Source organism: Takifugu flavidus, chromosome 11 (genome assembly GCF_003711565.1).
Source record: "Takifugu flavidus isolate HTHZ2018 chromosome 11, ASM371156v2, whole genome shotgun sequence".
Lineage (NCBI taxonomy): Eukaryota > Metazoa > Chordata > Actinopteri > Tetraodontiformes > Tetraodontidae > Takifugu > Takifugu flavidus.
The window spans coordinates 2,053,402-2,073,714 of NC_079530.1; the positions used below are offsets into that span (position 1 = coordinate 2,053,402).

The 20,313-nt window shown below is 43.9% G+C and overlaps 1 long non-coding RNA gene across 1 annotated transcript; it reads right to left on the reverse strand.

Moving 5' to 3' along the window:
- Positions 1–8,201: 8,201 nt before the first annotated feature.
- Positions 8,202–17,838, reverse strand: LOC130534304 (uncharacterized). The gene is made up of 2 exons (XR_008952857.1): positions 16,459–17,838; positions 8,202–8,485 (listed from the first exon to the last, which is right to left on the reverse strand). It is a non-coding gene; the product is annotated as an uncharacterized LOC130534304 (long non-coding RNA).
- Between the last annotated feature and the right edge of the window lie 2,475 nt (positions 17,839–20,313).

Sequence of the window (20,313 nt, forward strand, 5' to 3'; positions counted from 1 at the left end):
GCTGCTTTGATGCGTGGGAGTGTTGGCGCAATGTGGGTGAGGTGGGGGTGCTTGGGTACAGGGCTACATGGCCCGTGGGACCCAGGGGTGTCGGGGGCACTTTGATCATTGTTTCGCCCCCTCATGTAATGTGCTGATCTCTGGAGGGCCCACATATCCTGTCCATCCCCAGTTTCTCCCACGGAACCAGCCTGCCCACCCCCCCCTCTCCCCCATGTCTTGAGAAGCTGATCGTTGGGGACAGGTGAACCCGGCCTGCACCAGATTATTTCAGCTGGAACGCATCGTGTAGTTTGCAGCCAAAACAGAAAATATGAACATGGGCACAGATTTGAATGACAGATTTAAACCAAAGATAACCCTGACCCCATTACCCATCATGCCACATTACCCATCATGCACCATGAGACTTAATAATCTATGTCATTTGATCAGGATGTACAATTTCCAAAGGAAAAGGATTGTAAAAGGTGTTAAATAAAGTTGTCCTCGAGTAAATGCTGCTGAAGCACATTAAGCTAGTTCACCATGGCCATTAAACGTTGTTCCTGTGTGAATGTGGTGCAGATTAGCAGCAACCTTGCTGCATGTTGTTGGGAGTCCCTGGATGATGGAGCCACATGGAAGTTGATTTTGAGCTAAACTGAAAATCCTTACGTGCACATCTGAACTCCTGGACTCTGTTAACATTTTATACTGTTTGAAAGCCATAAAAAAAAAGAAAAGACAGCGTGTCCGTAAGCACCCTGCAGCCACTGAGCTGCACGTACACATTATATCCATATGTGTTCATGCCTGTACTGTTGGAGCGTGTTTGCTGACTGTTAATCATTGTGTGTAGTCGGTGGTTGGGTTCTGGATGTGGCTCCTTCATTAAAATGTTAACCAGGCCACATGGACAAAGGAGGCAGTGTTCATGCCGCTGTCCTCGTCATGCTGAACTGCTCCCCCCTCTCTCTGCCTTTATCTCTGACTTTAAATGCCAAAATATCAACCAGCCTTGACGGTCAATGAAAACCCAAAACCCACAAACACAGACGGGTTTTTGTTCTGACTTCATTCTCACCTTTTTCTTCTGCCCCTTTTCTCTGCGGAATCTATAAATGCAGCTTCAAAGCACCAAACACTCACTTAAAACTCTGAAGATATCATGCAAAATATTACCATTGATACCACAGATAATAACAAATACATAACAAGTAAAGGACAACGTATATAGTTATGGTTATGGGGTCTGAGAGCTGCCAGAGGTTATTCATGAGAATCCTTGTGCAGTATTGCTGTAAAACATCACATGAACTTTTCACGAGAATATAAAACGAGGTCCAGACTGGATGAAAATGCATACATAAGCAGAAATAAGCACGTGCAGGACTCATGGAGCATCATGGACCCACTCTCTCTCCAGAGGGGGACAAAAGCCTGAGTCTGGTAGAACAATTATTGTAATTAGAAGTTGTTGCTTTTTGTTTTTTTCAAACCGCATCCTCGTTATTATCAATTGCATCCAATTGCAGATGCATGTGGTGAAAGTCTTTCGTATGAGGGAACGCCGCTTAGCTAACTGTTGCGCGTGCAAGTCATCGAGGAGACCGTTTATGAGACCGAAGCTGAAAATCTAGCATGCATCCTGCGTCCACTGTGACGAATATCCTCGTTTACCGTCCCTCACAGACGCACTTTCCCCCCCAGTGGAAAAAAAAACGAGCTTCTCGTTCTCACAGACACTCACGGCGCTCCATAATGTCTTTCACAGCTGTCTCTCTGCAGCCGTTGTGTGGGTGATACTGTATGATGAAGAGAGTGCAAGAGAAGAGGGGGAGGGGGGGCAGTGGGAAAAGGTGGGGGGGTAAATCTTGGGGGCCGCCACCACCACTGGCGTTGGATTCCTTTACACCAGTTGTTGAAAGTCTCCTCTGCACGCATGGGAACATTTGTGCATGCAAACGCACACGAAAGAGGCTTTGCATTGAGTTTCTTCCTGCTCCCTGCAGTGGCCTCTGTTTCAGCATGATTAGAGCTGCAGGCTGGTGAGAGCCTTAACCAGGTGTTTTTGATTACACACACACACACACACACACACACACACACACACACACACACACACACACACACACAGAGAGAGAGAGAGAGAGAGAGAGAGCATGTCCTATAGCCCCATAGGTAAAAGGAGCACCAAGATTACCGGAGATTTCTTTATGATCGTTTCCCCAGAAAGGAACGCAGCAGCAGGTGAGCTGGGAAGTGTGTGTGTGTGTGTGTGTGTGTGTGTGTGTGTGTGTGTGGGAAGGGGGGGGGGGGGGTTCAAGCGTTCCACTAAAGGCAGTGAGAACAATCACATCCCTGAACTTTAATCACCGGGCGCCTTATTGGTCCCCACCGCTTTCATCCGATCCCTGCTAACGTGGAAGCTTCATTAAGGGGCGTCTGGGCACTTTGAAATCCCAGTTTACTGCTGAACAGGAGAGCCTTGGGTTTCACAACGAGGCAGCGACTGGTGGGCCCGGAGCCTCGTACACCTCCCTAGAAAAAGCTTTTCAGTTTTAGAAACAGCTTTGGAACCAGCGAACATCCTTTAATTGGAGGCTAAAGTGCTTTTGATCGATGAGATGAGGCCTTGCTAAGCAGTCATAATAAAGGCACTTACTTTTTTCAGGCTTTTGTTAAAGTCATTTCATTTGTCCAAAGTAAAGATATTTGAATGGGCAGAGAAACTTGAGTTGCTCCTTGTCTAATCTGAAAACTATTCAAGAGATCCAGTTTATAGGAGGTCAGTGGAGTGAAGTTGTATGAACAGGCCTATTGGTCTTTAATGGCATAATAATAAACATGACTTCCTTTCCATCTGCCTTTATTTTCATCCCTGAACATGTGATCCCGCTACAGTTTTTGTCTGTATGTTCAATGTCAGAGAAATCTGAGTGATCTCAGCAGGAGGGAACCTCCCCAGAGGGCAACTGAAGGCAAAAGGAGCAAAACATACACTTTTTCCTCACCTTGCAGGTCATTTTAAATGATTATTTGTGAATCCACATCCAATATCAATTATCCTGCAATGAGAAATCCTGACCTAAACTGAACCCTGCAGTTCTTTTCAGCTTCTTCCTCTGGCTTCCTGTGTGACCTCTTGACTGTGTAGCTGAAGAGCCCTTGAGGGGATTTTGATGGGCTGGGCCCTCCAAGGAAGGTTTAGATCTTCCTTCTGTGTTCTGTGTGTAGAGCCACATGACAGTTGACAGTTGTGTTGGGTTAATTGTTGTTAAGGACAAACATGGAAACACCCCGTTTACAGTCAACCAGGTAACGGCTAAAATTTACAGCCAGTTGAGACCTGGCCAAAAAACGTCTACTGAGTGACTAAACGTTTCATTAATTATTTGTTATTTATTGTTAAAGCTGCAGAAAAAGATTTGTCAGAGCTCAGTATTTGACATGCATGCAGCATGACTGTGTGCAGACATCCTGACGTTAATGTTTCCATGCAATCTCTCAAACTATGTGTCATCTCCCTCTCTTTCTGTGTGTGTGTGTGTGTGTGTCTGTGCATGTGTGCGTGTGCATACAGAGAGGGAATCACACAGCTTCACTTGTGTTTGCACAACTCCAACTGCAGGGTCGTGCAGTCAGTCAAGCAGCTGACTGGTTAGTGTGAAAGCACAAGCACACAGGTATGCAATTTAGCAAACACACATTCACGAGTTCACACACAAACAGCGCGTAAACACACGCAGCGAGTGAGCATCGCTGTAGGTGTCTTGTGTTGTTTTCCAACTCGTATTACAGCTTGCTGAAGCGGCTCCTTCTGCGGTCGCAGCTCCCATTCCTCTGAAGCCACATCAAGGAGCTCTGGCTTCCCTGCTAAACAGACGCTTTAGCAACGCCGCCGCCGGGCCTGACCCAACCATGAGAGCGACAGAGAGAGTGGCTGCACCACAGCCATTCTCTACCTCCAATAGAATCTAATGTAAAAGGAGCTGTGAGATATCTAATATGCTCTTAATGCAACTGTGAAGAGAATAAAGCCCCTTAATGAAAAACAGCTGTGATTCACAGCTTAGGAGTGTAAAGCTTTTAATGTGAAGATGCAATCTTTACAAATATTTGATTATTCTTACGTTTCCTCTGTAAATGGAACGTTTTGAACGTAAAGCAACATGACTACAAGCCGAGTGACTCAGGACTTGTTGTGCTTATGTTTTGTATTAGACTGCCCCCTAGTGGCCGTATGCGTCCTCCTCTGTCAGGGTGTCTAACAGGTATCGGTTCCTGGGGAATCTCTGCTTGAAATGGACTGTAACCAGCAGATGTGGAGGTGATAATGACTCTCCAAGTCCTCTCGTCCTCGGCTCCAAACTTTTCCCAGACTTTATGTGCTCAGTCAGCTAGAATTCTGCAATAACACGTGCTCTGAGAACTGTGTGTGTTTGTGTGTGTGTGTGAGATTCAGTAAAATACGCCTTGAACCACCAGTATGCTGTCACAAAAGGACCTGGAAGAGGTTTAACACCAACACCTGATCCAGTTCCTGTTGCAACAATCTCAAACAATGAGGTTAAGATCAACCTTCAGACAGACGTTGAGCTGTAACATTAAAAGACTGAATGGTAAATAAAGATGTACTGGGATGTGTGGACTGGTTAGAATGGGACATTTCCTGTACCAATGATCACATCTGGAAACAGCCTTAGGATGATCCTGTGTTAAGAGGAGGCTGTCGTGGTGGCAGAAGAGTAAAAAGTTATGATGAAATGTGAATGGATAGATATTAATTAAAGCCAGAGATACATTCCAGGCACACCCCCCTCCCTCAACATGTGGGGTGGAAATTCACCACGCACGCATTCGATGTTGATGCTAATTATAGATACAGAATTACAGAATTGCCGGTTAAGTCAGTGCAGAAGTCTCATTTACAGGGTGTGTATGGAGATGACTTAACCTATAGAACACCAGACCACATAGAGTTCATTTTTAAGGCCGTAAGCGCCTTCATGCGTGCAATAAACACCAGCTGCCATAACCTGTAGGGTAATGGAACGTATCAAATGCAACAGTCAGACTTTATCAATAGATGGTGACACAGATGGGGATTAGGTAACCCTTAGGAGGATGGAAATGAGAGGAATATGGAGGACATTTGACATGTGGGTTGTGTTTTGGGTCAAGGCCTCCTGACAAGCTGTGGTGTGTGTGTGTGTCTGTGTGTTTGTATACTGGTACATATGCAGTCATTCACCCAATTCAAATGTTGGAATGATGGCCTACGGCCAAACATATGATGTGATTTTCCAAACACACACGTCTGCACATTCACTCCCACACACACGGATAAGAATCTGTACTGGTGACCAGCAGAACCACATTAGTGCAGCCAATCAGAAGCGAAAACATCACTGACAAATGAAAATGCTGCAAAAATAAACACTGAAAACTGATGGAGTGAATAAAGTGGGTGGGAAGAAGGAGGGGGGGTGCTGTACAATGTAAGCAAGCACCATGTTCCAACTTTCAGGCTTTAAAGAGGAAAAACATATCACTGTTTTTCTGACTCTGTCTTGAAGTGTATGGAGTTCCTTCCTGTCTGCATCTGTCCTGAAGCTCGGACACACATTCAACACAAACACAAACAACAGCGGCAACACACCAACAAAACGGTGACACACCGACACCTTAGTGACACAGTAACGCTGATGTGAGAGGAAATGCTGCATATTTCCACCATTCCTCTGTCAACCATTCATCTTTGGCTCAAAGGGAGAGAGAGAGGGGGGAGAGAGAGAGTGGGAGAGAGGGAGAGGAGAGAGAGGGAGGGGAGAGAGAGGGAGAGGAGAGAGAGGGAGAGGAGAGAGAGGGAGGGGAGAGAGAGGGAGAGAGCGAGGGAGAGGAGAGAGAAAGGGAGAGAGAGGGAGGGAGAGATGTGGGTCTCTTCATTCATCCCCTGGAGATGAGCCAAGAACATTCTGTACTGTGTGTGGGGGAATGGAGAATATACAGCAGTTCCTCAGGAACTTAACCTTCCTGTCTGCATCTGTCCATTTACCCTCTCAAGTGTCTGCTTTCACAACTGTTTGCAGCTGGCTGATCTTCAGTGTGTCAGCTCATCGGTTCCTGCGTCAGGTTGGATATCAGGAAGGCTCCAGTAGAAGAAAATGAGCCAATAGCCAAATGTGTGTGAACCTTTCTCCTCCTTCAGCTTTCTAAACGTGTTACCAGACGATGGCTGAAACGAGCGCCATTAATCAGGCTGGCTGACGCGTCCTCACGCTCTGACGAAGCATAACCAGTGTTGGCAGCTTCAAATGAGCCTATTCAAAGATCTCATTTGGACTTCTGGATGATCTGAATCCAATTGGAGGGTTCGGAGAATGTGAGATTGCTCCTTTTCTTCTCAATATGTTCCACATGTGTCCTGGGTCTAGCCTATACATAAAGTGGACCCGTGAACCATCCTCTGGGGGAGATGGCCCACTGAGATGTTTCTGACCTGTTGAGGGCAATTTCTAAATGATGCCCTCAACCTCTGTCCATTGTTTCCAAACCACACTAACCAGAACCCTCTTCCAAATATGAATCACTGTATAATGAAATTGTGGCGTGCTCAGTAATACTGTTGTCTGTGTTACACGGCTAAAACGTGGCGTCCACCAGGGCTCCGTTATTGGGCCCATTTTAATTGAGATTTGATCTCATTTCTGATGGTGCAGGATCAGTCAAGATCAGACCTAAGTGCTGTTATTACCTGCCATCATTAAGGACGCCATTTTGAGTGTCACGGGGGGGTTAAACTAAATTGCATGACATGCTAATAGATGGTTAAAGTGTGTTTATCTTTCTGCATGAATGTCCGTGGGTTTCGTTGTCCACATGCAAAACTGTTGAGGACATGATGAACAGTCTAAACACAACCAGCTGTGCCCCTTACTGGTAGAAGACCTCATCACAGATCACTGCTTTCAGAATTCTCTCTTTTTCTCACACACACACACACAAACACACACATGCAAACACACACTTGCACACACATCGTTGTACTTCTAACTTTGCGAGGACTTTCATAGGCCTACTGCATTACCCGACTCCTCACCTTAACCATCACAACTAACCCCGAAACCGAACCTAAACCCAAATTCTCACCTTAGCCTTCAAAATGTCCTCACTTTGATAGTAGAACGCATCATTTGGTCCTCAATATGTGGGAATTAAAAGCACGCACAGACATAAGCGTTAGAATTAACTGCCATCTGCTGATCAAACAACGTTGCATGAACTGGTTTAAGTCTTAAGTGGACACACACACCAACACACACACACAAACACACGCAGAGACTTCAAGTGTGTTCAACTTTCACCGTTCAGCCTCTGAAAGCAAAGCTTTCTGCAGCTGTAATACTGTTGTTGACTTCATGTTGACTTAGCCATTAAAAGCTTTAACAGGTCTGAAATAAAAACCTGCCCGACTGTTTAGTTTGGAGCGAGCCGGTCTTACGAGTACACTTAAACCCAGTCGGATGGCCTCCGTCCGCCTTCAGCGGGACGTTGGTGCATCTCGCAGAGGAGAGCTCCCTCCAAACTTTCTCAGCACATTCTCGGCAAGCGTGAGCAGACTATTATTTATGTCACCCTGGGTGTGTTTGTGCATGTGTGCACGGCGGCGTGATTAATTGCCATGGCTCCTTTAAAAAACAGGCAGAGGCAGAGCTGGGATTGGTCAACTCTGGCCGTCATTCTCAACGTTCTTGATTTCAACATTCCTTCGCTCCGCCATTATTCACTGCTGACCTTGAATCTGCCTTGTGAGAACTGAACACTTTTCAAGGCCCGATCAAATAACTTTGGGGGTCTTTTCCTGGAACTTTCACTTGATGATTTGTCATCATAACGTGCGCGCAGCACATTCACAGCTGCTAACAGCACATGAACAACGCTCCCCAAACCCCTCATATTGATTGCAACACCCGATTATATCTTAATATAGGCTACATGAACTCGCTCACTTCTCCCTTCTTTTTTGGTCCTTGCTGACATTCTGAAGACTATTTTGCAGACATTTGGTTGGAATGACATTTAAAGTTGTTCCAGATGGAACCCTGATCGGCCGCTTTTAAAGAACTCCTTGTTTCATAGAGTCATCAAGGTGGAGTCGGACCTGCTTGGAGCTGACAGTGACATGAGGCAAGTGGCTCCAGAGAAAAACAAAGAGCTCAAGTCTCTGCAAGCTGCACTTTTTTAATTTCATGCATACAATATGTGCACACACAATGGCCACTTTGTCAGGTGCGCCTGGCCAGCAAACGTTTGGACCCCTTTTGCCTTCAGACCTGTGTGAATTCTTCATTTCTTCCTTTCCGCCAGGTGTCGGAAACATTCCTTACAGATTTTGCTCCACATGGACACGAGAGCATCACTCAGTTGCTGCAGATCTGTCGGCTGCACATCTCTGATGGGGATCTCCCGTTCCACCAAAGGTGATCTACTGGACTGAGATCTGGTGACAAGCAATTGAAGATGCTATAAAGTTATTTCCCTGTTTATGGAACCAGGGTTACGATAACAATAACTAGTTTCAGTAGAATAACACTGCTGCTCACCATTGTGCAATTAGCAAAAAATAATATTTTCTCTCTCAGTTAGTTATGGAATATGTAAAGAGGCTGAGGGGGGGGGGGCTTTCATGTAGGATGGTGACAAATGACGTGCGCAAGCTTTCAGGCAGAGGCACACATGCACACAATCAGTCACACAGCACTGTACACACAGTAAGCAGACAATGCGTAGGCTGGCTATTGTGGTTATTGTCTAGAGCTGTGTAAACAGGAAACAAGTTATGAGACCTCACGATTTGTCATCAGACCTCCCAGAGCGTTGGTACACAACAGAACAATATGAGTTCAGATGCTAAAAATACCCCCAATAAACACACACACAACTCACCACCAAACTTGTGTTAAATGTGTTGGCATCTCTGTGTGGATTTGTGTATTCATGCATGGTTAAGATGCTGGAACCCAAGAAAGCGTGTGTCACTTAGAGAGAATGGGGCCATTTCCTGGTACGCACGCAAACACACACACATAAACGGGGCAGAACGACAACAAAACAACAGACAGAGGAAGGCTACAGTGCTCCGAGGAGATCTGCTCTCTGCTGAACTAACACAGCTGTCCAGGCCCGACGCCAGTTTTTATTTCATTTATTTTTATATAGCATCAATAATTGTGGAAGACACTTTCCTGAACCCAAGTTTAAGATTTGTTTGCTTAAGATCTGCTGGGTAGAGAGACAGAAACAGGAGGTGGGACAGAGGAGGAGCAGGAGCAGGCAAAAGAAAAATCATATATAAAAGACGGGAGTCATGAAAGGAGTGTGTGAAGTAGATGGTGCATGTGTTTAACCAATCAGGAGGCAGCTGATGTTTGGAGACATGCACCATGCCGGTCTCAGGCAGACACGCCTGCAGCGGCCCTGCAACACTGGCGGCAGAACGATCTCAAACCGCCATCTGAAAAGATTTAGTCCACACGCGAGCTGAAGGGATGAAAGCTGCATATTTGACACACTGCTTTCGCTGCGCTTAGCGTGCCATGAATTAAAAGTGTGTTTCCCATATTTAGACTGGAGCAGGTCCAGTCCCCCCCCCCCCATCCCGAACGTTTGACCAACTTCATAATATGGTGGAAACTCGTATCAGTGATGCATGTTCACTGAAGCCCACATGCACAAATCATTAATGTGTAGCCCCCCACTTAAACACTTAAACCCTGCAAGATTACCGGGGGGGCTCCGGCTTCTGATGAATTTTATTTGAAGTGACGAAGGCCTGTTTCAGTGCAGAACATTTAAAATATTTTTACGGCTTAATTAACCACGAACACGACTTAACATTATTCTCTCTATCGGCACTCACCTGCTTTTTGCATTTTTTTCCCTTCAGACTGAAACAAAGACGGCCTGTGTGTCTGCCAAGTCTGGGGATTATGATTAACTCTTTGATTACTCAGGCTGTATTAAAGGCCTGGAAGACTGGGAGGGGCAGAGCCTGTGCGTGGGGGGGGGGGTAGAAGGTCATGATGGACAGAGTGCAAGAGGTGTGGAAATGCAGAACTAACCATGAGACCGTTGTCTTGTGTCTTTGTGTGCAGCATGTTGCTCAGTGTCAGCTGACGTTGTTTCTATTGACATTGTTGCTCACCTGAAAGTTTTAGAGCTTCAGGAGGCCACATTCATAACGACGGGTAGAGAGTAATTTTGCTTTTGATCACATTTTAGAAACATAATGCGCACTTTAAGGATTGAATAGGTTTGAGACTGCAGTCAAACACGATGGTTTTTTTGGTCACTTGGTGTCACGTGAGGCCTAAATATCTGAAACTGCTGCTTTGAATTTAACTTTACTTTGAGCGCAGTTGCATCTAGTGACTTTTATTCAAAGGGTAAATTAAATTCAGGTCAATTTCAGGCTTCCAAATAGAAAGGAACATGTTGGGGGGAGAAATTTCAGGAAGATGGTGAAGAAAATAGAGACGTAGTGAACAATGGTCTTGTTATCTGCATCTGCACTGCTGCATCAGCAGCTCATCAAGACGTTTAGAGGCTCGTCCTAAGATCTGATGAGACCAGAGGAAGGACCAGGGTTTCACCACAAGTGCCGTTTCTTACGTGCTGCCTTTCCTACTACACATGGAATATGGCTCCTCACAGTTAAACACAGAACCGAGGGAACTGTTTGACAAGAAACCAGGATGTTTAGGAAAAAAAGAGCCATAAACAGTTTATACAACTCACCCAGAGGAGGAGAGGGTTGTTCAAAATGTAACTGTTTTACATTTTTGATTCTATTGGGAAGCTGAACTCAAGGCTCTTGAAAACGGGTGTTTTCTGCAAAGGGAGCTGAAAGTTACCCGAACCCAAGAATAACTGAGGTGCTCATATGTGGTAAAACAGTCATAGTATGAGCAATGCATGCTGGGAAGCTGATTCCTCTCTCATAAACGTACAGATTTGTCCGATGCTCTTCAAAGCTCTGCCTTTGATCTGCGTCTCAGGCTATAAAACCTGAATTTTAGCACAATTTCCTGCCACAGTGGAGGACGTGTTGTGATCGGGACCTGAGGTCAGACTTAAAATTGAAGAAAAACATGGTTGCTCGGTGAATGGACGCCCACATTTACCACAACACAACAAACTGGGACGCAGCACGAGACACAAGAACGCCTGGATGACGTGCGACCGTGCGGCGTGAAGAAGTGACAACGGCTTCTGTGTTGAAGATGGGAGTTAGCAGCCAGGTGGGCGGGTTTTTCCATCCGTTGTCAGTTTAAATTGAGCGTTGGTTTAACCTGTCAGTGATGTCTAACATCTGAAACGTCCACCTTCTCTTTGGTTTCGTTATTGAGGAAGACTTTAATCCTCAAGCCCACTGGGGTTCATTGGCGTTTGGGGGGTATGTGCCTCCATCGGCAACAAAACAACAACATACAGAGGAAGGTTGTGCCTCTAAGTGGAGGTATAGGTTCCTTTAAACTAAGTAATGGTGATGATGATGATGATGATGATGATGATGATGATGATGATGATGATGATGATGATGATGATAATACTTTGAATTATGACTCAAGAGTAAGAGTGAAAAAGTTGGATATTTAGAAATTTTTGCTCCAAAATATGAATTTGCACATCGTTTCTTCTCATGACCAGCTTTGTTGTTCAGGGCCACAGGTACGATGACTTGCGCTCCAACTGCATGTTCATCTCAGCCGTCTCCTTTAGTGACACCCTCAGCTTCCTTATTACCCCATTTTCTCTCTCTTTCCCTTCTCCTCCCTCTATCCCCCCCCTCTCTCGCTCTCCCTCTCAGCATTCCCCTGCCTCCTTCATAGTTCCAGGACTTTGATAAACACAGCTGATCCTGGGCCTTTGCTCTATTTGAACGGGGGCCTTTTTAGCTGAGACCTTGTTTATTCTGCCCACTGTCCATCAGCCATGTTTAATGTCACTGAGGCTTCTCTCTCTTCTCATCACACACACACACACACACACACACACACTCAGTAAGGGAGAGTACCAGCAGGTATAGCAGCTTCATGTGTTTTCTGTATGGGGGGGAGTCAAGCATGAACGGCAGAACTGCTGATCAGAGTGTTAGTGTGTGTCTGTGTGCCTACATATGTGTATGTTTTCACAAGAGGCTGGCCCACTGTCGGTTTAACATCCAAGTAAAGGCGTGTGATTTGTACGTCTGGGTGTGTTGAAAGTGAGTGCTGACAGTCTAAATCCCTGATGAGAAAGTGGCTGTATAAAAACAAAGACCCAAAGAAAGAAATGTGAGCTAAAAGAATGCCCAGTGCACAGTACCAGCAGCATGAACTGTACGGTGTAACACTGAACACAGTGGAATGAAATATTCACCGGAGTCGAGGACTGCTGGATCCAATCAAAATGACTCCGCTTCAGTGCATTCAGGAGTTTTAAATCGGACTTAGTTGATTCGATTTTCTATGCAAATTTACATTCTGTTGTTGTTGGCATTGTGTGCATGTGCAAATCTATGAAGCATAAAGGAATGAAGGAAACACATAATTCATCATCAAGTTTGAGTGACATGAGCACTTTCGGGTATCAACTATGAATGTGCACATCTTAGCTGACCGAGCCAATAAAGCCACAATGTTTGTATCTGATGGTCAAGCAATAAAACTCATCACTTTGCTATTTTTTTGCTTTTAAGAGCCGACAGAGAGCTCCCAGGACCTCCACATACTTTTACTGGATGATAGATTTGTACGAATCAACAGGAACAGCAGCTAAAGTCGTTTAAGTGCTGGACACACACACATAGATGGACAAATCCAAACTCATATGCTAACAGTCTCCAAAGGTCAGCCTTGTGTTTCAGCCCCCTCCCCCCCTTTTCAAAACTCCCAAACCTCTAATGTCTGTTGATTTCACAAAGAATTTATTAGCAGAGCTGAGCCACATCTGCAAGTTATTTCACTCGTTGTTGTTGTTGAGTCAGGTCTGCTTGAAAAGAAGGACCGAGCCCAGCACCCAATCCCCACCGCTGCCTCTCCCCCCACCCTGCTCGGGGCATTTCAAGGCAAAAATCAGCTAAATTGATAAATTGTACTCAAGTTAACATCGTTTTTATGTCGAAAGCATTTGCTCCAGACCGGCCAACTGCTTTAGACAGCAATGGATTTATTCTATTTATTACGCAACTTCTGTTAATAATGTCAACAATTTGGAAGCACAACAGCAACCATTTATTCAATGGCTGCATTTGACCTTTTTGTGAACATTTGGATGTCAGTCCGAGTTAGAAAGACTTTTAAAGCGGGGAAAGAAGCAAACTTCCCGTCTGTCGCTGCCGCCCACCGAGGTTAACGGCAGGTAAACTGGGTTCTACAGCTGAGGAAACCACTGTCCAAACAAGATCCGCTGCCACCCTGACACCACGCTCCCCTCCATCTGACTCATCTTCCTTGGTTTTATCGTGGACGCCACTTTCCCACGGACACAACAGAAGCAGACTCCGGCTCAGAAGCCTGGCCTCTGACGTTATCAGTATCACCTAATGTTCTGCTACCTTCAAACACTAATATTTAATGTGTGTGTGTGTGTGTGTGTGTGCGCAAAAAAAAAAGACTTAAATGTTGATGCATCAGAGAGGAGAGTTTGGGATCTGGAAGTTGCTCTTTTTAACTACATTATCTGGTCTTTCTGAGATTCGCATGGGTTAAAACGGGTCAAAAATTAAACAGTTTTCCTCGTTTTTCCCTGCAGACAAATATCAAACAATAGTTATGAAAATATGATATTCCAGTATGATTGTTGTTTACATATTTTGGGCACATGTAAACATGTCCCACAATGCGTAAACATAGCTTTGCTTATATAAATATACAAGTCAGTTGTTTAAAGATTATTCTGTGTCTTTTGCATCTGTGCTTAATTCATTAAGATTTAGTCACTGTAGGAGATTAACTTATTCACTGCTTTCAAATATGATCTGGATGTTGGGGGGTCAGCAGAGACTTGACAAAAGTTCATTTAGTCTTGGAGCTATAATGAGCTTATTAGTCTGGGAAGCCTTTAAATCAGGAGCCTGGATCATGAGCAGCAGACTGTACACACAGTAACATGTGACACACCACTGGACTTGAGCGGGTTTGAGCTGTCTGTATTCGGTAGCAGCGATGCTGTCGGTTTATATCACATAATACAGACTTTTGTAGCTTCCACCCTCCACACGTAATAAATAGAGATTGGTGGAATTGTTGGAAAGGTTTTTTTTTCCACAAAAATCCTCCCAACTGAGCTGAACTCTCGACAGAGGTGCATCACATGTTGAGGTACGACAGCTGGTGCCGGTGAAGCATGCTGGGATGTCCTCAGCGGTGAAGCGGAGTCATATGATGCGTCATTTTACTCTATTGTTTTTAAATCTCCTCACAAATGCATCTCCGGTCAACTTCTGCTGCTGAACTGATTCTTGTTTTAAAGTCCGAGATAGAAAGTTAGTTGTGACCAGTTGGTGACCAGTATCACCAGTTGTGGGTTTTAATAATGCTTTGAATAATGAGTGTTACTGCTGGTTACTGCAGTTTTCTCCGCCGGCTGACTGAGAGATAAAAAGTGGTTGAATTTAAAACTGTTGCCTCATCAGGAACTAGAAGAGCTGCTGTGGGTTTGTTAAGGCAGAGAAAAGTTGGGGCTTTCAGCAAAGTTTAAAAGTTGTATCTTTGTAAACTTAAACTGTTAAAAAAAAGAAACTTAGCTGACTTCAGGCACGTCCTGTACAACGACCGCCTGTTGTGTTTTCTATCTTATTTTGTGACTTGAAAGATATACAGAAACAACACAATGTGACTGAAGTACGACAGTATTGTGCATTTGTACTAATGAATTCATGGATTACTGTCAATGGTTGTGTAAGCTTGTTTTACTTGCAGCTCTTCTGGTTCCCTCTCAGGTTACAGTTGCCCATCACTGATATCTGCATGAAACCACTATAATCTTGACATTACACAAAGACCCTTCTTGACTTTCATATCGGTGAATGTATATCTTAGCTATATCTTCAACTGCTTGCTTTGGCCTCATTATAAAAACTCTTGGATTTCAGCAGAGCAACTATCCTGATAAAGACTCCTTGGTGGAAATCTAGAGCAGAGGCCATTTTGACATGTAATGCTTTCTATTGAATGGTCCCCCGACAGGAAACCAGAGGCTGCTGGGGGTCAACGACAGGCGTCACTGACCCCTTTCTCCACTCATATGGGGAGAAACTAGAGCCGTCCAGCTGACAACACATCTCCTCACTTTCAGGACCAGCCAAAGATTTGGTGCTAATAGCTGAGGAATGATGATTGTCCCTGAGTTAGGTTTCACATGAGGAGACATTTGTGGACAAAGGACTGGGAATGGAGCTACAGCTCCATGTGCATGTCATGCCATCTTCAACATCAACAGAGAAATGTGATAGAATGGAAGTCTAATTAATCTTTCTGTTCATAGAAAAGCTTTATCCTGATAAAGTCGCAAATGTTTCAATCTTACCATTACTGGCATTTGTGAATATGGACAAATCTATTTAGACAAATCCATGTTTAGTTAATAGATGGTCATAGATGATCTGTGTAGAACCAAACAAACTGCTTTATAAAAGAAACAGATGGCACAGTGGTGACTATTATTAAAGATAAATATTGCCTGGATGACTCCGGATTACATTCTTTTAATAAGATACAGATGTTATTTGCAAGTCCAGGATGAAATTTAAATTCTTAATCAGATTAAAATATTCTACAATTGTTCATTGCTAATTAAATCATGGCTACTATAATAACAGTTGTTAAACACAGGTTTACTGCAGGTTATTTTACTATGTACATTGGGCTCTTTGTGGAGTATGTTACATTTTTAAGGTTACATTTTAAACTACACGGTTATTATTTAAAATACTCAGTGAAAAGGCTGGAGTAGGAAACCTGTTGCTCCAACTCTGACTCCGTCAGAGGACTCGGCACAGTGTTGACTCTAGAATACAGTGGCATTAAGGACAAAAAAGGTATCAGAGATCAATATTTGCATTAGTTTTCAGACCATCAGCAAGATTCTCCCCTATTCTTTCACCCCTCAACCTCCAACCACAACTATCTCCCCGTTCCTGCCAAGTCTTTCCATGACTTGCCGCTCAGTGCCAAGTAAAGCCTCCCCTCCCTCATTCCGCCACACCATCTATTTCTCCATCCTCGTCTTCTTTTACTGTCTGTTGTGTAAACCCAACTTCACATTTTTAACAAGTAATGAAGTTTGACGTGGCCCACAAAGCTGCGCGACCCCGTGTCCCCTCAAAAAAACCAACTAAAGCAAATTCAGAATGCGCCGTCATGAATGTGAAGTGGCGGCTGTTTTAAAGTTCCGTCCCATCTCTCCAGCTTTCTGGCTGGGCAGCCTTACCTCTAATCCTTGCTTTCTGACGGGAGGATCTTCTTCACATGGATCACAGACAGAAACCCCAACTGGGTAGAGGCAACCAAAACCACAGCACTTTATGAAGGATGTGTGAAAAGCCTGCACATATTTGGGTTTGAAGTAATGTGAGGGAATCTGTTGAATTGCACGGACACATAAACTCTGTCTCTATTACCCCTCAATTCAGTGTCAGTGCTCCTATCCTCTAAGATAAGTGTATCGGCTAATGTCTGTTTGTGTTGCAGATACTGGGGGGAAAAAAAACCCTGATAGATATATCAAACCCAATTTTCTTTGGCACTGCTCATGAGCAAACACGACAGTTAAGCACCATCCACACACACATAGCTGTCTTTGTTTAAAGCGACGGCAGCGTGCCCAGGGTGTAGAATACAACTTGTTTCTGCAACAAAACTCCATTTTTGTTTAAATTACATAAAATTCTCCACAGATTTTCATCCAGGTTTTCCATGTGTGAGCACCAGAGTTCCTCGTGCCTTTGTTATTGTAGAGAAAGCAAATAAACTGAAGTCTTGTGTTTCATTACGTAGTCACGCTACGCCTATTTGAAATTTCATGATATGAAAGATATTGATAGTGTAAGATGTGAGGGGTCCCCAGAAGAGTCTTCAGCTGTCAGCTGTTCCAGCGACTATACTTGTTTAATTTTTTTAATCGATTGTGCAACTGCATGTGGTTCTGGTTTCAACCAGCAAATCTTTATCATTGTTCTTGCAGTCATTAGGAGGAGATGTAGCAAAAACTTCTTGATCGTGGGAGTGACCATCAGGAAGTATGTCCAGTAAAAACATTAAAGGATCCAGAGAGAGGCTCACTTTAAGAAGATTTTCTAATATGCCTTCAAAATCAGTCCAAGAACATTATATAATGATGTGGTCTGAAAATACGTGTTTGATCACCCACAAGTCCACAATTTCTCCAACACTTGTCACCAACCCAACATTTACAGAGAAAAGATTCTAGTGGAGTCCTGCCAAATCATATTTTAACCTTCCATTGAAACTTCTTTCACAGTTGACTCCCCAACCTTCCACAGAAAATATTTCCTGAGGTGCCCCTAGGTCACATTAAGTTCCATTTCCCATTGTCTTATCCATGACACGATGAGACAAGCTAATTTCACCACTGAGACCATCAAAGTGAAGGTTAACCAGCAACAGCAATAACAATCTGATAGAGACAGATGCAGAACAACTGAGGCTAAAAGTTTCAGCTGCGCTCACCAGTGCAGAAACACCACCCTCCAATCTCACCATCCAGGAAAGGAAGGCACTGTCATCACTCCAAAGAGACCAGGACGTCACCATCCTGCCGGCCGACAAAGGAGGATGGTACTGAACACATCAGATTAGCATGCCAAGATGACCAGCTTCTTCAGTGACACGTCCATGTATGAGGCACTGGGACGAGATCCAACTAGCAAATTCAAGGCTAAGATAGTGAAATACTTAAACAATTAGAGAAGGACCAAATAACTGACACTGTTTTACCGCTTGTACCCAGGCGAAGCCATGCCCTGCATTTACAGACTCCCCCAAATACACACTTAGACCCATCAGCAGCAGCATTAACTCAATCTCATACAAAACTGCCAAACATTTAGCAACCATTTTAGCTCCTCTGGTAGGAAAGACCACACACCACAGCCAAAACTCACAGGGTTTCGCCAACAAGGTCAAGGATGTAATATCAAAGTCGGATGAAACGTTGGTATCATATGATGTCACCTCTCTTTTTTACTTGCATCCCCACCAGCAGTTAAAACCATGAAGACACATCTTCTCCAGGACAATACACTGGCGGACAGAGCGAACCTCACTCTGGATCATGTTTGCGCACTGCTGGAACTCTGCCTGATGACCACCTATTTCCAGTTTCAGGGAGGTTTCTACAGACAGAAAGGCTGTGCCTTGGGCTCACCAGTGTCACCCATAGTAGCCAATCTATACATGGAGGAAGTGGAGAGCAGAGTCTTGACCTTCACAGGAACCGCTTCCAGGCACTAGTACAGATATATGGACAAAACATGGGTCAAGATCAGAACACGGGAAGTAGAAGCCTTCACGGAACACATCAACGCTGTAGGCACAAACATCAAATTCACCCGTGAGGATGTCAGAGGATCAAGTCTGGCCTTCTTGTACTGTGCTGTGCACATCAAAGGAGACGGGAGCCTGAATATAAAGATCTACAGACAACCCACCCACACAGACCAATACCTTCTTTTTGACTCCCACCACACACTGGAACACAAGCTAGGTATCATCAGAACCTTACACCACCGGGGCCAGAACTTGCCCTCCAGAACAGAGGGAAAGGAGGAAGAACAGAAGCACATCTTTGTCATGTAAATCAGCTTTGACTTTGTTAAATAATTTGTCATGATTAAATGAAAACAACTGTGTGGTCTTAGCGGTAAAAGTTACTCCCAGAAATCTGAGCCCCTGTCGGGAGTGTCTGAATAAGACCAGGTTATCTAACTCTAATGGCTACTACCCAACAATCATTAAAGAGTTGGATTTGTTTGCATTAACTTTATAACCTGATACGGAACTTTACTGATTAAGGGAATAGAGCAGAGAAGGAACACAGTGATAGGATTCTCCAAAAATAATAGAATACCATCAGCAAAAACAGAGACATTATGATGAGTGCTGGCTTCATCTCTCCCTGCCTGTATGACAGGATTGGATTTAATTAGTTTGGCAAGAGGTTCTATAGAAAGTGCAAATAATGAGGCCGAGAGACCTTCACCCTGTCTGGTGCTGCATCCTAGCCCATCAGAGCGGTGGCCACCAACCTTCACTCATGACCCATTTAGTAAAGGTATTATTGAAGAGTCAGTAGTAGAAAGGCTCCATCCACCTGGTCTAAGGATTCCTCAACATACAAACTGAGAAGCTTTGATAAGGTGTTCCCTTTTTTTGATTTAAGGTTCTAAAGTTCTCTATTCTCTGTCTAGTTGCAGTAAAACTGGTTTGTTCTGGTTTAGGTTTAAAGGAGGCTGATGGAGCGATAAAGCATGCAGATTCAGACCTTTGCCATCTTTTTGAGAACACTAGTAAGGGCTTTAGACCATGGCTGAGGAGGATCACGGAGGAGGAGCGTGATTATAGATTAAATAAAAGTGGCATCGACTGCATTCCAAATATTTTCTAATATTCCATCCACTCCGGAGATTTGTTGTTTTTGAGTTTCAAAATGCTTTTTTAATCTCTTCTGTTGCAATTGGATTTTAATAACATTAAGCTTTCTTCCCTATACAATTGCTGGTAATAGCTAGCAAATGCCTTTACAATATCCTTGGGCTGAAGAATCGTATACGTTTGGGCGTTTTGGGCCTTTTACTACTCTGCTTGATTGTGATTTACACAACTGGAAAGCTAACAGCTGGCTAGGGTTAGGGTTAGGGTTAGGGTTAGTGTTGTCTGATATTCTTTCTGTAATTTCCAGATTTTGCTTTCCGATTCTAATTGTTCTAAAGACTCTCATTTTGTAATCTAGAACAGATTGTAATAACATTGCTGCTTGAAAAATGTTTGGCTCCCACAACACCGCTGAGACATCCCGTCATTATCGTTAAATTTAAGATACACAATTAGGCCACTTGCTGATTCTTGTTTAATCAAATCTTGATTTAGATTAGGCACAGTGGCTCTTAAGTACATAAAGTTATTATTTATTATTATCTTTCATTTTAAACTGGAGAATGAACTGAAATGGTGATTGCTTATTTAATACATGTAGTAGCTCTAAAATAGTAGTGTAAAATAGACAGTAAACATAGAATATACAATAAATCATAAACGTTATGTTAAA